The 16,527-nt window shown below is 44.7% G+C and overlaps 1 protein-coding gene across 1 annotated transcript in view; it reads left to right on the top strand.

The window, feature by feature from the left end:
- Positions 1-12,623: 12,623 nt before the first annotated feature.
- Positions 12,624-16,527, top strand: part of DENND2B (DENN domain containing 2B) — a 107,665-nt gene continuing 103,761 nt past the window's right edge. The window contains exon 1 of the mRNA XM_075280966.1: positions 12,624-12,720. The gene's annotated coding sequence lies outside the window, so the exon portion shown is untranslated. The remainder of the gene's footprint in view (positions 12,721-16,527) is intronic.

Here is a 16,527-nt window from a genome sequence, read left to right as displayed (position 1 = left end):
AGGCTCGCGCCGCGCTGCATGCCGGGAAGCTCAGCTGTGAAGGACACGTGACTGAGGCTCCGCCGCGCTGACTGCCGGGATGTGTAGTTCGAAAGCGGAGACTCTGACTGAGAGAGAAAAAAGGCGGGAACAGACCTGAGGCGAACAAGAAGAGGAATTGTGAGGTGGAGAAGTGTGATGGAGTCACTGGCATAGCATATTACTTGTCTAGTCTAGAGATAGATTAGTAATGGCTGTATACTGTATATAATATATGTATATAGGTCAGGAAAATCATAATCGGGGTAAATCAACCATTATATATACACCGTAATGGCTGATTTTTGGCACTTACAGCTACACATTGGAATAAAACTGAAGCAGTGAATGGGATTAAGCCTACATTCACACCATAGAGGAGTGCCATTTTTTACGGATCCCTCCTAGGTCAATGTGTATACAGGGATATGTGAAAATGGACAAAAATAGAGCCGTCAAAACATCGGTCGTGTGAATATTAAAGTAGCCGAGGATGACGTTGGTGTGAATGTAGCCTTAATCTCATCCACACGGTAGGAAACGCCACAAAAATCGCAGCGTGTTAATGTCGCCCGCATTCTCCTCATAGACTTAAATGAGGGAGTCAAAAAAGAAAAATGGCAACAGAAAAAATGCTAAAAAAAAAATCACATAAGTTCCTGGCTTTTTTTTTTATATAGACGGACACAAGGGTACGGTATATGGCGCTATTGTGTCCTTCAAAAACAGAATATTTTTGTAAAACATGGATGTCTATGGAAATGCTTGACCGTCCATTTACATGAACTCGCCTTTTCTGTCTGTTAGGCTTAGAGTCCGTTCACACTGAGTTCTTTGGCGAGGATTTTGGCGCCAAATCTGTGTCAGAATCCACGTGGAAAGAACGCCTGCCCATAGAGTTCTAGGGGTGCCGCTAGCTTTTTTTCCCCGCTAGCGGTAAAATGGCTTCCTTCAGGCGGATTCCGCTTGCAAAAACCAACGCGGTCAATGGGAGACTGAAAAGCCACGTGGAATTGGCAAAAAACGTGTGGAAAAACCACTAGCAGTTTTTAAAGGTGCTAGAGGAAAAAAACATTTCCTAATTCCTGAAGCAGATTTTTTCCTTGCGAAAATCCTCGCCAAAAAACTCCTTGTGAATGGACCCTTAGGCCGGGTTCACACAATGTATTATGGCACGTAATGTGGTACGTAGACGCTCCCATTGTTTTCAATGGGAGCTGGTACCGTATATGTGGCGCTATTGCGGCGGCCGCAAAATTGCGCTGCGTATACAGTACTGGCTCCCATTGAAAACAATGGGAGCATATACGGCCCGCAAAAGCTCCCGCGCCGTCTACGTACCACATTACGTGCCATAATGCATCGTGTGAACCCGCGCTTAGGCAAAAAAGCGCTGCGGGAATAAACATTGCAGCAACGCATAGCGGTTTCTCCCACAGCACTTTTTACAGAAAGTCTGCAGAGATTTCCTATATGGATTTTCTGCTTCCATTATACCTGTAGGGAAACCACCGGTGTTTCCATAGGTATAATTAACATGGTGCGATTTCCAGTAACGCGACAGTTTCGGAAGTCATAGCGTGTCCACTGCACATTTTTTTCCACTAGGTGTGGATGGGACTCGCTAGAATCTTATCAACCTTGCTGTGACTGTGAAAAGCTGTGTTTTTTTTTCTGTGGAGTTTTCGCTGCGGCCATACTGCAGCATTTACGCAACGTGGGCCCCCAGTCTTAAAGAGAGCTGCTAAACGGATGTAAAAATCATGATCTGAATGGAGTTTTAGACCGGGTTCAGATGGGGTTTTTTTGGTCCGGAATTCAACGCAGAATTCAGCTCAAAAAACCTCCTCCCGTTGAAATCAGTGGAAGCCGGTAGAGATGAGCGAACACTGGTCGGATCAGCCGATCCGAACAGCACGCTCCCATAGAAATGAACGGAAGCACCTGTGACGCCGGCCGGCCGCCGGCAAAGTCAGCGTCACAGGTGCTTCCATTCATTTCTATGGGAGCGTGCTGTTCGGATCGGCTGATCCGACCAGTGTTCGCTCATCTCTTGAAGCCTGTCATTTCCTTGTTTGTTCCCTCTCGTGGAAAAAAAGAAGCGACATGCCCTTTCTTCAGGTGGAGACGTCCGCCTCGCGACACCTCCCTCCCAACTAGGCCCATTCATTTGGGCCTAATCCGGAGCGGAGTGCTGCGACTGGATACTGGTGCACTGTATGCACTGCGCCAGATGAAAAGTGCTGCAGGTCCGAATGCGTTGTCCCGTGGTTTCCGTTTATAGTCAATGAGTCTGTCAGTCCCCACTATTGTCCACTGTTTTAGTGGTTTGTGTGTCCATTGTTCTAGCTCCTTTGATGGAGCAAAACAACAGACACCTGGGCACAGATGTTAAAATAGCGTTAGGCTACATGCACATGATCAAATGCGCTGTCCAAGCGGGGTTCCTAGGCTCCGTTTCGACCCCACAAATCATGACTACCCCTTTAACTCGCTCCCTTAAACAGTTTGTAGCATTGTTACACCATCTGGAAGGAAGTAAACGCTTGTCGGACTCCTCCATTTCCATCACTTATTCAATCACCATCCTCTTACCAATTTTGGTGATATATCGCCTCCTGCAGCCCCTTTCTATGCAGCCTCGGAGTCATTGGCCCCTGTGACGGGTCAGGACATATATTTCAATGGGCTTTCTCTTTGCCCCAGTATCAGTACACTGCCCCCCGGTGGTTCAAACCTCTTGAGGGCACTTGTTAACATCACTGTAACTTCAAAGACTTTATCAAGTGAATGAGGAGGATGAGATTTGTCTTTTATATCTGACCGTATATTTAACATATTTTCATAAATAGTCGATTGACATTTGGTGATGACTCTGGAGAGATGAACAACCACCCCCATCATGGAGGAATGTTATCACTTCCGGAGAGGAGTTGTTGTGTTACTCGTTGGGTCAGTGACACTTGGGTTGTGGGAGAGTGACTTCTGAGAAGTTCTGTATTTTCCTTGTAACTTGGGCATGGCATATTTAGGCCTATCTTCTGACATGTCACTGACTAGTTCGCATTGCCCCTTGCTTCTGCAAATATCATAGTGGAAGTCTTCATCCTCAAACTCTCTCTTTTAACCAGTATTGACATGTTTGGTTTATACAACCTATGACACGTCAGAAGATGAATGTAAATGAAGCGAGCCTTTAATTCTTGAAGGGTTTCTGGTTTTACGTGCATAAAGCTTAGGCTGGTCTTACACGACCGTAGTGGTTTTTGCGGATCCACAACACAAATTTCACTTTAAAAATTAATTCCGCAGACATCCGCAAAGAGCATCCACAACTTTCCATGTGTATCAGTATTATGCGGATCTGCTAAAAACAAAACTGATGTATGTTCAGTGTATATCCGCAAAAATGCACGCGCCCATAGACTTCTATTGGACGTGCCGTGCCGTAAAAGCACGGCCATTACGGACATGCGGTATACTGTCCGGACCACTGTTGCGGCACGCCACACCACTGACAAAATCTACTATCGTGTAAGAGGCCTCATAGAAAATTATGGGACCGTAAATGGTCCGCAATTTTGAACCCGCAATTGCGGACCATTTGCAGTGCAAAACTACGGTTGTGTAAGACCAGCCTTAAAGGGATTCTACCGTTAAAATCACATTTTTTCTCACTAACACTTAGGAATAGCCGTAAGAAAGGCTATTCTTCTCCTACCTTTAGATGTCTTCTCCGCGCCGCCGTTCGGTAGAAATCCCTTTTTCCGTCTGTATGCAAATGAGTTCTCTTGCAGCACTGGGAGCGGTCCCCAGCGCTCAAACAGCACTGGGGTGTCCCCAATGCTGCAAGAGAAATCTCCAGCACTGCCTCCATCTTCTTCAGGAATGGCCTCTTCTTCGGCGTCTTCTTCTGGAGTTGGGTTTCAATCTTATAGGCCTCAGGCAGAGCTGACTGCCCATTCCCGGGCCACAAGAAAATAGCTGCTTACACAGTAAGCTGGTGCAAGTGGCCATTTTTTTGTGGCCCGGGCATGTGCAGTTGGCTCTGCCCGAGGCCTAGAAGATTGAAACCCAGGATGGAAGAAGACGCCAAAGAAGAGACCGTTCCTGAAGAAGATGGAGGCGGTGCTGGAGTGTTCTCTCGCAGCATTAGGGACACCCCCAGTGCTATTTGAGTGCTGAGGCTCACCCCCAGTGCTGCGAGAGAACTCATTTTTCTACAGACGAAAACGGGGATTTCTACCGAACGGTGGCGCGGAGAAGACATCTAAAGGTAGGAGAAGAATAACCTTTCTTAAGGCTATTCCTATGTGTTAGTGAGAAAAAAAATGTGATTTTAGTGGTAGAATCCCTTTAATAATCGCAACTTTCTAATAGACATTTGAGGTGCAGAGATGGTTACAGTGTCTCGGAGCTGTGTGAACGGACTTCAGGATGTCAATAACAATGTGGCCATTCACAGCAAACAGAAAAAGTGACTCTTGATGATACAGTTTATCAGTAGTAACACTTCCTTCCTCATCCATGGACGTTCACTTGTGCTTTTTTCTCATCTTTTTCAGCTTTAGGCCAGGAGTCTGCCACACGGAAATCAGGAGCGAAGAATGTGAACGTCACCGACTTTCAGATGAGTTAAAAATATTCCTCTGCGTCTTCCAGTCATTTCCTATATCAGGCGCAGGAGGATATTTTTAGGATTGTGATACTTGGGGAGGAAACTAATGAGTCTTCTTCAGGAAGTTTGGGATGTTTTGAGCAGATGTCAGTGCAGCCACGGGAGCAAGTTTACATTCACAAATTCATTGACATATAACGGGTGATGCCTTTATTGTGCTATAGTATGGGGGGGGGGGGCTTTGTATAGAATTAGGTGCCATGGGGGAAATTTATTAAGACTGTTCTGTAGGCCAGGCTCCAGCCTCTTAATAATTCAGGCTTCTTACCATGCACCAAAATGTAAGGTACTGACCTAGATTTCTTATATAATTCAGTTATAGTAAATTTGTCGGGTTGAGGTATCTCCACCTGGCTCTGCCCATAAGTAGCAAATGGGGTACAGAAAAAGGGACGCAAAACAACAAAGTACCCATGTGCCGAAGACATCCAACAACTACTCCCATGTGTGGCAGATTTCTGGCACAGAGGGAATAATAAGTTATTTTCATTGTCCATTGTTTTAGTGTGAGGTAGTCTGAAATCTAACTAAGGTTGCAGCTCTGCCATCCACCCTTGCTTTACACTGCAGCTTTGCTTGTTCAGATTGGCAAAAGCACAGCAGGACGTTATTCAGAGCCCAGATAACTGATTTCTATTGCAACAAAGATAGGACGATTAGAAAGTACCAGCAGCAAAGCTCCTAGTAATACAGATGAGGTAACTGATGTACATAGACCACGGTGAATGCACCTCAATAAGGTGGAGGGCCCTTTTTTTTGAATAAATAAATAATGCAATCGTATGATATAGTATATGATTATTATTAAAAATGGGACCCTAGGACCCTAGTCACCACAGGTGAGTGACCTGTGAGAGCACACCAGCCACATCACTTATCACAGTTGAAGGTGGCCACTAGCCCTCATAGTCTGGGCACCTGAAGCATACAACAATAATCCAACATTAGAAGTTTAAGTTGATGCAAGGGATCTATTATAAGTATTATTATTAGTGTTATTTCTACTCTGCATCCATATTCAATTCATATAACATCTAGTCAATAGCTATTCTTCCCAATTGTGTCTAAGCATGCATGTTTTCAGAGCGAAGAGACCCTCTGATGACCAGTGACCCTAACCTATCTATCTGCCGGGTTGGGTTATGGTGACATACTCCCTTTAAAGGGATTCTACCATTAAAATCAAATTTTTTGTCGATTACATGCCCACAGACTACAACAAAATGGCCGCTTACTTACTGTGTAAGTGGGCATTTTTCTTGTGGCTGCGGGCATGTGCAGTCTGCTCTGCCCGAGGCCTAGAAGTTTGAACCCAGCTCCGGCAGAAGACATGGTGAAGACCTCTTTCCAGAAGAAGATGGAGGTTGCACTGGAGATTTCCCTCGCAGCATTGGGGACGCCCCCAGTGCTGTTTGAGCGCTGAACACCGCCCCCAGTGCTGCGAGAGAACTCATTTTTATATCGACGAAAACCGGATTTTCTACCGAATGGCGGCGAAGACATCTAAAGGTAGGAGAAGAATAGTCTTTCTTAAGGCTATTCCTACGTGTGATCGACAGAAAATTTGATTTTAATGGTAGAATCCCTTTAAGCTGGTTCTGATAGTAGCAATGCCCATGTCTACAATCTACATCTACAACCTAATATCTATATGTATGGCTGATTTTCTTCTGATTGTTTTACAGGAGTCAAGACCCTTCCTTTGGGAGTAAAGAGGAGAATGAAGACAGAAAGCCGAAGCCCAGTGTCTGAAGCTAAGTATGATGGTAATTATACTATCTGTAATTTATGTGGCAACAACTTATTACACCATGTTTCACTTGCTCGGTGCTGTGTGCTCCGGTGTGTCTACTTTATTCTGCATTTAATTACTTTTGCAGGAGATAACCCCTTTTCCTTGTGTCACTGTAATGTTCCATTGTTCCAGCAATGCTGACATTTTACAGAACAGCCCCCCTGGTGGACAGATTGTGCATTGTTACAGAGCAGATTCCTACTGCAATAAAATGAATGTTTGCATGTACCATGTGTGTATAGAGTATGAACAGGACTCTGAAGTGCTAGGTAACATGATTTGTGGCTTCATCCAGAGATGGAACCGCTTTGGGACGCAGGACACAGGAGGAACGCATTCCATACAGTCAGATAATAAGGAATGTAGATTGTATTTATCTTGGAGCTGGGAAGCATTTCCTGCTGTGCGCTCGCACTATCCTTCTCCATTCTCCATCCTGGAGCTGTTGTTTTTACCTCTTCCCCCGGCTATTCTCCACATAGATTACTTCACTGTCTGATCGCCGTTGTGCGCCCCTCTTATCTTGAGCAGTAACGTTTCCCCCCTGAGCCTGAGACGTGGATGTTTTATCGATTGGCAAAAAGAGTCTTGTATTTTATGGAAATTCATAAAGCATTCTCCTCTCCGTGTAAGGAAAGGATGGGATTAACCTATTAATGGTGCGGCCTCTCAGAGACCACAGGTCACTGTATGTTATAGACATAATATTTAGGAAGAGCTATTTTTATTGTGAATGCCCAGGAGTCTCTGCAACATGTTACAATGAATGTTAATGAGGAATAAAGATTGATCCTTACAGAATGAGGCTAGGTTCACCTATACGTATAGGTGCCAGATAGCTAAAACAGCGGTTACCTGCGGACACTCGCATACCCCATAGACTCTAATGGTATAAAAACTGCACAGGACTTTTCTATACGCCGGTTTCTTTGGCAGAGTCTCCAATGAAGAGAGACTTTACTTGCAACTTTATACATTGGAGGGAATTAATTAATTAAAATTGACCAATCCATGGGATAAGTCATCAGTATGTGATCTGTTGGGGTGCAACTCCAGGATCCTATACAGATCAGCTGTTACAGCAGTGTCTCGTCACTGGAAACTATAAGGGTATGTTCACATGGGGTTTTTGGTTCCGGAACCTGAGGCAGAGGCTGCCTCAAGTTCCGGACATAAAAACGGGTAGCCGCGACTGAATGCTGCTGCAGTGCACTCCGCTCCGGATTAGGTGCAATGAATGGGCCTAGTCGGGAGGAGGGGGTGTCTTCAGGCCGAATCGTGAGGCGAAATGGCCTGAAGAATGAGCACCTCACTTATTTTTCTGGGAGCCGGAACAGACCGGCTCCCGGGAAAAAGAGCTGACCGACTCCCATTGATTTCAATGGGAGCCGTCTTTTTGGTCAGGATTTTAAGGCGGATACGGCCTCAAAATTCTGACCAAAAAACCCTGTGTGAACTTACCATGACAGTGAATGGGGAGTGGATGCAGGCCCTCCTATCCAAATAATAGGAGCAGTGCAGCAGCCACATCCACTGCATAGCGGAGGTTCTGGTGAAGTGCAGCTCCACTCCTATTACTTGCATGTACTAGCTGTCCACTGCTGTATCTTCCCGCACCTAGATTCGGCTAGAACAGCTGTTCTGTACTTGTCCCTATGACACCAGCCCAACAGGAACCTCCAGGTCCAATGGGAAGAATTTATTAGTACTGGTGTTTCCTCCACCAATCTTAATTGCACCACTGGCACAAGATGTGTCTGAATTATTTAAAGGGGTCCGACCACTTCCATGTGCCAAAACCAAAATCAGGGAATGGCGTAGACTTCAGATATAACTCATACCAATTCTCTGGCGTATTTAGAAGTAAATTTGCCTCTGCCCCGGCTTTACCTCTGGACATAAGATGAAGGACAGCCTGCCCTAACAGTGCACGTCAGAGAAATAGACCATATGGGTTTCCTCTAGTGCAAAAATAAGCTCCTCCTCCAACATGCTCCGCTTTATAAGCCCAGCTTTCCTGTTGCAAGTTCCTCCCCTTTCAAATCTGGTTTTCCATTTTCTTTTAACCCTTACCTAACCGCCACCACCTAGCTTTGGTTAGCACCGTTCCGTTGCAGTGTTAGAGTCTTGGGTCCAAATCTAGACAAGGACAACACCTGGAGTCTTTTATCCCCATGTTTGTGTGGGCTGCTATAGGTACTACAGTTTCCTCCCACAGGCCAAAAGACATACTATGAAAATTTTAGATTGTGAGCTCTATAGGGCTGACAATGTCTGTAAAGTGCTGCAGAACATAACAGGAGATACTGACAGAAAGCAGCTACTCCCAGAGTCATAAACTGTGGGGTGGGAGGTTATCACTCTCTTCAGACCAATCATTTGACCCAAACCACAGAATAGGTTACAAAAAAAACCACAGATATAAATTAAGCATACAATCTTGGAGAGGTATCAGAAAGCTAGTGCAAAGTCAAAACTGCAGGAATCCATTTAGACTGCCAGATGTTTTTTTTTTTTTATAGAAATGGAGCTGAGTTTTCTTTGGTTACTGTGGACACTTAAGTTCTTCATCCAGGTGAAAGCAGCAGAGGCTTTTGTCCCGGGTTCACCTTGTTTTGGGGCCTCTGGTTCAATACTGAATATACAAATACTCAACTTTGCTTTTTTGCTTTTCGATTGCCTCAGAAACAGACCGTGCTTTGGCTCCACCCAGTTGTCACTCATGTGACCTAAGAGCTGAGCTCTTTCTATCATTTCTTCTAACAGGTATCCAGCAGATTGGTGACTGCAGTCCTCGGTGAATACTGGTGGGCGCCACATTTCGACCACCACAAATCCTGGAGGGTATGTGAAAATTCATGTATGTGACATTTTGTTGCTTTAGTGATGCCATGTCAACTGTTGTCCACCTAAGGGTAAGTTCACACGTATTTTTTTTGGTCAGGATTTTGAGGCTGTATCCGCAGCTGGATGCCGGTGCAGTGCACTGGCTTTCAATCGCGGATACCTGGCTTTAGGTCCGGATCTTGAGGCGGCCTCCGCCTCATGTTCCGGACCAAGAATCGCTGTGTGAACTTACCCTAAGCCTTTGAGATTAGCTGTAGCAGTCACAAGAGGTAGAGCCAATCCTCAGGATAGGTCATCAATAGCATTTGGGAGGGGGGGGGTCCCTACACCTCTTACCCGGCTTATTAGCTGATCAAAGCCACAGAGATGCTTGAACAATTGCCATTTCTTCTTCATAGGCATCTAACATCATATTTAATGTCTGTTTGCAGCTTAAGCTACATTCACACATTCACATTTGCGCCTGGTGTCCATTAGCGCAGATCTGTCAGCTTGCAGCACATCTTTGTTCGACAATTTCAATGAAAAAAACAGAAAGCCGACATACCCCATTTTAGTTGATGAGTCCCTCAGGATCTGTTTGTGTCCATGTCCATCATTTCATGGATCTATTACTGTCTGCTTTCCTGCGACGGACCAGAAGAATGGATAGGACAACGCATATGTAAACAAAGTGTTAGTTCCTTTCAGATGTATGGGACTGAGCTGCAATACTAAGCACAGCCGCAATACAATGTACAATTATCAATTCTGCTGCTGTGTCAGTATTCACTGCATTTCTTACATGCTGTTCATGAACATGAAAGTCGGAGGAGGAGAGTTCATGGGGTTTTCTGAATTCTAAGATTAGGATATGCCATCAATATTAGATCTGTGGGGGTCTGACATCGAGGACTACTGCAGATCGGTACCAAGTCAGCACGGGAGGGCTGCGCTTCTCACACGCCATACAAAGTGTAGGTACTGCAAAGATAGATGCCCCATAGACTGGTAGATGCTCCATAGATCCCCTGTGTTGGATCCCTGCAGATCTAATATTCATGGTCCATACTAAGGATAGGCCATCAATCTTAGAATCCGGGTAACTACTCTAAATGTTTCTGTGTATAGATGTATCTGTAACTGCAATCTTCAAGTTTAAGACACATACAGTGGGAAACTTTTTGAGTCTCATCGATAATCTGCAGCAAGATCTGCATAGGTTATTCACGGATCGGGCTGCACAGAAAGTGGTGAAATCCATTGGTGAAAATCTGCAGCATTTGGGTGAGATTTGTAGAATCAAATACATTCGTCTTGTAGTGTAATGTAATATGGAAATACCTGTGCAAATCCTCAGTGATGTAGTGCGAGTATGTCTTGTCAGGTCAGGGGTTGCGATAGATCTACAGTTAATGGCCTGGTAGTGACTATTGCCTTTCTGCTGCTCGGATGTGATTTACATCACTGAGCACTATCCACGCTACAGTCTTAGGACGCTGAGGTTTTTATGCCCTGCATCTTAGTACTTGGCAGGAAGAGATCCCTTTCCATTGTATCACTATCATTCCAGCAATGCAGCATTTTCTGTGTCACATTCCAAAATATTCCCCAGATTAAAACCAGCTGCAGGCTCTGTGTCCAATATACTGAGATAAAACAGTAATCCCAATCTGGAATTGAAATAAACATCATTCCATCTTCTTCCTTGTTTAGCACATACCCACAGTGAAATAAACAATTCTAGAAAATCCGGTGTCCTCTTCTCACCTGGGAATACAGGTCAAGGTCTGGACGGCTTCCTTTGTACACCAGGGTGTATGTGGATATCTATACTGTAGTCTCTGTACACCTGGGTGTATGTGGATATCTATACTGTAGTCTCTGTACACTTGGGATAACAGGTGGAGAGTCTATACTTTGTCCTCTACTAACATGGGAATACAAGTGGAGGTCTATAACGTGTCCTGAACGCAAGGAGGTACATGTGGAGATTTATACTTAGCCCTCAACAGAGCTGGGGTACACATGGAGGTTTATACTGTGTCCTCTGCGTACCTCCCGGGTTCATGTGGAGATCTGGGAGTACATTTGAAGATCTATACTGTGTGCTCTGTACACCTTGAGGAACATGTGGAGATCTGTTCTGTGTCCTCTGCATAGCTAGGAGCACATGTGGAGATCTATACTGTATTCAGAAAATTGTGGGTACATGTGGAGCTCTATACTGTATCCTTTGCACACCTTCGGGTACACATGGAGATTCTTACTGTATCACCTGCACACCTGGAGGTACTTGTGGAGATCTACATAGGCCTGTACTATCATCTCCGCACCCCTGGGGTATACGTAGAGGTCTATACTGTCTTCTTAGCAGCCCTGGGAGTGCACATATAGATCTGTCTTAGGTTCTGTGCATACATGGAGGTCTATTTTTGGTTCATTAGATGTATGGCAGTGGAACAAGGAAACATTGTCATGATTCTTTTGTAGCTCATACTGCAGCAGTTGAAATTCGGTTTATTTTAGCTTCTTGTTCAATACCTATCCCATAATTCTATTCATTACTGTTCTCTTGCATAAGAGGTTTTTATGGTGCATTCACACGGAGGAAAATGGCACGGATTCCACGCTGATCTTGGTGTGAATCCACGCGGAATTAGCACGGAATCCGCATTAGATTCAGCTCGTTCTATGGGGAGGCTTTTTATCCGCACTGAATATAACGTGGATTCCGCGCTAATTCTGCGCGCCAAAATCAACACAGAATCCGCGCCATTTTCTTCCGTGTGAATGCAGCCTTATTGAACTGTTCAGTCTCAGCAACTTCATGACAACTAAAATGGCAGAGATAAAGTGAAGACTGACACACAGATGGAAAAAGCAGAGAGGGATGTGATTCATTCAGGATTTGTGGAAAGCTGGGTGACCAGGGCTATGGTCTTTGTATTGGCTAGTTTAATGGTTGCCACCTCTGTTACCTATGTAGGATCCCAGAATAAGTCAGAAACACAGAAAGCTTTTTATTTGTATTGATTTGGCAGTAAATCTCCACTAGACATATTCCTCACCCCTGTCCATCTACTCTGTATGAGGGATCTCTTTATATTGGGGAGCGTTGCTGAGGTGCGCACTTGTGGCTCTGGTTTGGCACATTTGGAGCTCCAGAGTGGCGATCCTCCCAGACCATTCCCCCTCCTTCAGCTCCTTTCCTGGCGGTTTGGGTTTAGTGTTTCACATTCATCTCCCAGTGACGGCTCGTCCCCACTTCCTGTCTTTGCAATTTTTTTTTTTTCCCAGTTTCCACAAAAATTAGTTTCAGGCTGAGAGATCAGAGCTGGAAGGAAGATCTTGTGCAGTTCTGCAGCTGCAGCTCCAGGGCACAAGCTCAGGGCACAAACCGGTACGTGGGATTTATATCTAATGATATCGAAGGGTACCAAGACGGGATAGGGATAAGAGAGGGATACAAAGGGTTACGTGGTACCTCATCATCCCAGGGTGAGGGGCTCACATACAGGTGTAGCAGAGCTGCTTCGCGCATATGTAGTTGAATTGAATTTGCCTCATGTAGCAGAGCTGAATTTGTCCTAAGTATTAGGGCTAAGGCTGTAAAAGGTTGTCTGATGTAGCAGAACTTTTTATTTTAAAAAAAGTTATTGTAGGACTGAGTTGACACGTTTTCTTTGTTTTGCTGCAATTTCAGAGAAATGGCTGCCAAAAAAATGGGACATGAGAGTGATGTGTAATATGTCAATTTCTATAGTTCAGCAGATAAACCTATACCTCTATATACATCAGCTTGGCAAACAATATCATACCTGATAGGATTAGATACATAGCTCAGCAGATGGCATCACTCATGATGGAATTGGATACACAGCTAGGCAGACCGATTCACACAATGGAATTGGATACACAATTCATGAAACTGTATCATGCGTGATGTCTATAGGATGTATATATTAGGTCTCCCATCTTCTGCTTCTGTGTTTAGCGTCTATAGGATGTATACATTAGGTATCCCATCTGCTTCTGTGTTTAGCGTCTATAGGATGTATATATTAGGTCTCCCATCTTCTGCTTCTGTGTTTAGCGTCTATAGGATGTATACATTAGGTCTCCCATCTTCTGCTTCTGTGTTTAGCGTCTATAAGATGTATACATTAGGTCTCCCATCTTCTGCTTCTGTGTTTAGCGTCTATAGGATGTATACATTAGGTATCCCATCTGCTTCTGTGTTTAGCGTCTATAGGATGTATATATTAGGTCTCCCATCTTCTGCTTCTGTGTTTAGCGTCTATAGGATGTATACATTAGGTCTCCCATCTTCTGCTTCTGTGTTTAGCGTCTATAAGATGTATACAGTAGGACTCTCCTCCTCTGCTGTGTATGTAACAGGAACATCTGGAATCAGATGCAGATGATGATGCATATAGAGAGGCTGCACCTGATTCAGTGGTTTGCCTTGCAATGTCTCATGTAAGGGGTTAAAATGACCTCAAGTAGTTTTGCCAACGCAGACCTATTTCTGGCATATGGGCAGGCTATTGCTATAAATGCCGGTTCTACTTTTAAAACTCCACCTATCTGAAAAATTGGGACTCCCGACCTGTGAGACACTGCCACATCCAGATGGAGAGGTGACCGTCAATGTCCATATCTTTCTCCATTCACTGATATGGAAGGAGCAGCCAGTTCTCTTTTTATTGTCTGGTGGCCGCCTTACTAGGTGGGTTGGGGGGCGATGTGCATTGTGGGGGAGTCTGTTGAGAGTACCCCTTTAGTTACCTGGTGATGTGGGCCATAACAGGTTGAGAGCAGAGAGATATACTCCTTGACTGACACATTGTATCTGCTGTTATTCCAGTCATTGTAATTAGTGTAGTTGGATCAGGATCATCTATATACAGGTCACATGATGGGATCCGGTAGATCAGAGTTTAACTCCTTCCAGGCAATGATTTTGGCAACACCATGGCCTTCTCTAGTCTGGTTATATTGTTCTTATTCTCAGTTATAGAGATCTGATTTTAGTCACAGCCTTCTGGATTGTTACCAGGTTGTTGTAGACCTGTTTTATTGGTCTTGTGAGGTCATGTGACTAGATTAGGACCTGGGGCTTTCCATAGAAATCTGATTTACTTTGTGCAACAGTTTGTTTTACCTGGAATTGCAAGCCCCAAGTTTTTTGTTTTGTTTTGTTTTTTGGAGTTCTAAGTTTTATTGCAAGTTTTTATAAACAGACAACAAGAAACATCAAGGCCAACAATCGCCCGAAGATGTAAGAAGACAATTAGACAAAACAAAGTAACACAGATGTAAACAAAGCCCCAAGTCATTATTCTTCCCATTTGAAGTATGACAGATGATGGCTGATCATCACTAATGACTAACACTCGTCACGCAACCTTTCACATATTCTGATTGGCAATCTAATTCTGTCCCGTCATTGTTACAATCTTCACTTCATTCCTAGCATGTTTTTTATGATCCAGGTGACTCAGGATGAGCAGCACTATAGGCTCCATTAGATTAGAAGAGAACTGGAGTCTATGGACATGAGAGGGCATTAAGAGCACACAGGCATGGTGCAATAGTCTGCAGTCTGTTACTAAGAAGCATCTGACTAGTAGTGAGTTGGTGTGTATATGTGCACTCTATAAAGTACCCCCATATTGCTCTGCCCCTATAATATCAATGGTGTCTGTCAAGTCTAGGGCTACTCTGTGTTTTAAGATCACGAACGTCACGCTGCCAGCGCCTACTAGTAGTGAATGTTGCGGCATGGAATCCAACAGGGCAGTGGTCAGAGGAGCTTGCAGGTCACAGCGCTATTAGGTGTAAGGTAATAGAGTGTCATTGCAATCTTATACTGGACATCACAGGTTGTTAACTGCAGATCTGTCAGAGCACCCATGCCCAACTCTGTCCACTGCTGAAATTGCCTACAAGGGGCATCTGAATATCAGAACTGGAGGAATGGAAGAAGGTGCCCGGTCTGATGGATCACACAAAAGCCTGGATGCATGTGCGTCACTTACCAGGGGGCACTATGGGAAGAAGGCGGCAGGTGGAGGCAATGCGATGCCCTGTATATTTGGCCTAAAGAGGTATTTCCGTCTTGGTTGGACCGTTCCAAGCTGCTGGTCAGATGGGCAGAACTCATTCATTTATTGATGGCTCAGGCAAGCTGCGGTGTGTTGAATTTTTAGTGAAAAGGGCCTGAACGTGTGAGCCATATAGGACAGCTATAGGGCTGTTATACATGCTTGGCAGCTGCTGTGTAGACAGAGAGGTGACTGGGGAATGAGCTGCTGTGCATGTTCAATCTTGCAATATTTCTGCAAAATCAAATCATTTATGAATAGCCAGCCCTTCAATCATTTTAGGGTGCAGCAGAACATATAATGTGTGTAGGAGCCATCTGGATCGAGAAGAATGGACATGTTCAAAATTTATTTTCCTATCAGTGAGTCTTTTTTAGAATGGGAGGAAATCCACGCAAGCCTGAGGCGAACATACAAGCTCCTTGCAGATGTTGTTCCTGGTGGGATTCAAGCCCAGGACTCCAGCATTGCATGGCTGCAGTGCTAACCACTGAGCCACCGTGTTCCCCCATCCTCCCTGACATGTTCAATTTACTGTGACATGTACCACCTACCTAAACATTGTACAGGTATCTGGTACAATGCTTATGGTCACGGTGTCCCCTGATTCAGCAGGATAATGCCAGTAGTATAAAGGAATGGTCTAAGGAGCTGAACACAGAGATGGAGCTGGTGACATGGCCCCAAATTCTCCAGACCTAAATCAGTTTGAGAGGGTCAGAGAAGGGGAACTTTCCAAATTTTTGGCAGGTGGTATTAGGGTAAGTTCACATGGAGTTGTTTGGACCGGAATCAGGTTCCGGTCCCAAATACGGGTAGCTGTAACTGGGTGCCAGTGCAGTGCACTCCACTCCGGATTAGACCCAAATGAATGGCCCTAGTTGGGAGGGAATGTCTTCAGGCGGATGTTGCGAGGCGAATCCGCCTAAAAGAATGAGCATGTTGCTTATTGTTCCGGGAGCCGGAACACATGGCTCCTGCAAAAAAGAACTGACCGGCTCCCATTGATTTCAATGGGAGCCGTCTTTTTGGTCAGAATTTTGAGGCGGATATGGCCTCAATATCCTGACCAAAAAACCCCATGTGAACTTTCCCTTAAT

This window comes from Leptodactylus fuscus, chromosome 7 (genome assembly GCF_031893055.1).
Source record: "Leptodactylus fuscus isolate aLepFus1 chromosome 7, aLepFus1.hap2, whole genome shotgun sequence".
NCBI classification, from domain to species: Eukaryota; Metazoa; Chordata; class Amphibia; order Anura; family Leptodactylidae; genus Leptodactylus; species Leptodactylus fuscus.
Note: the sequence above shows the minus strand (reverse complement) of the source record. Positions and strands in the feature narration are given on the sequence as shown.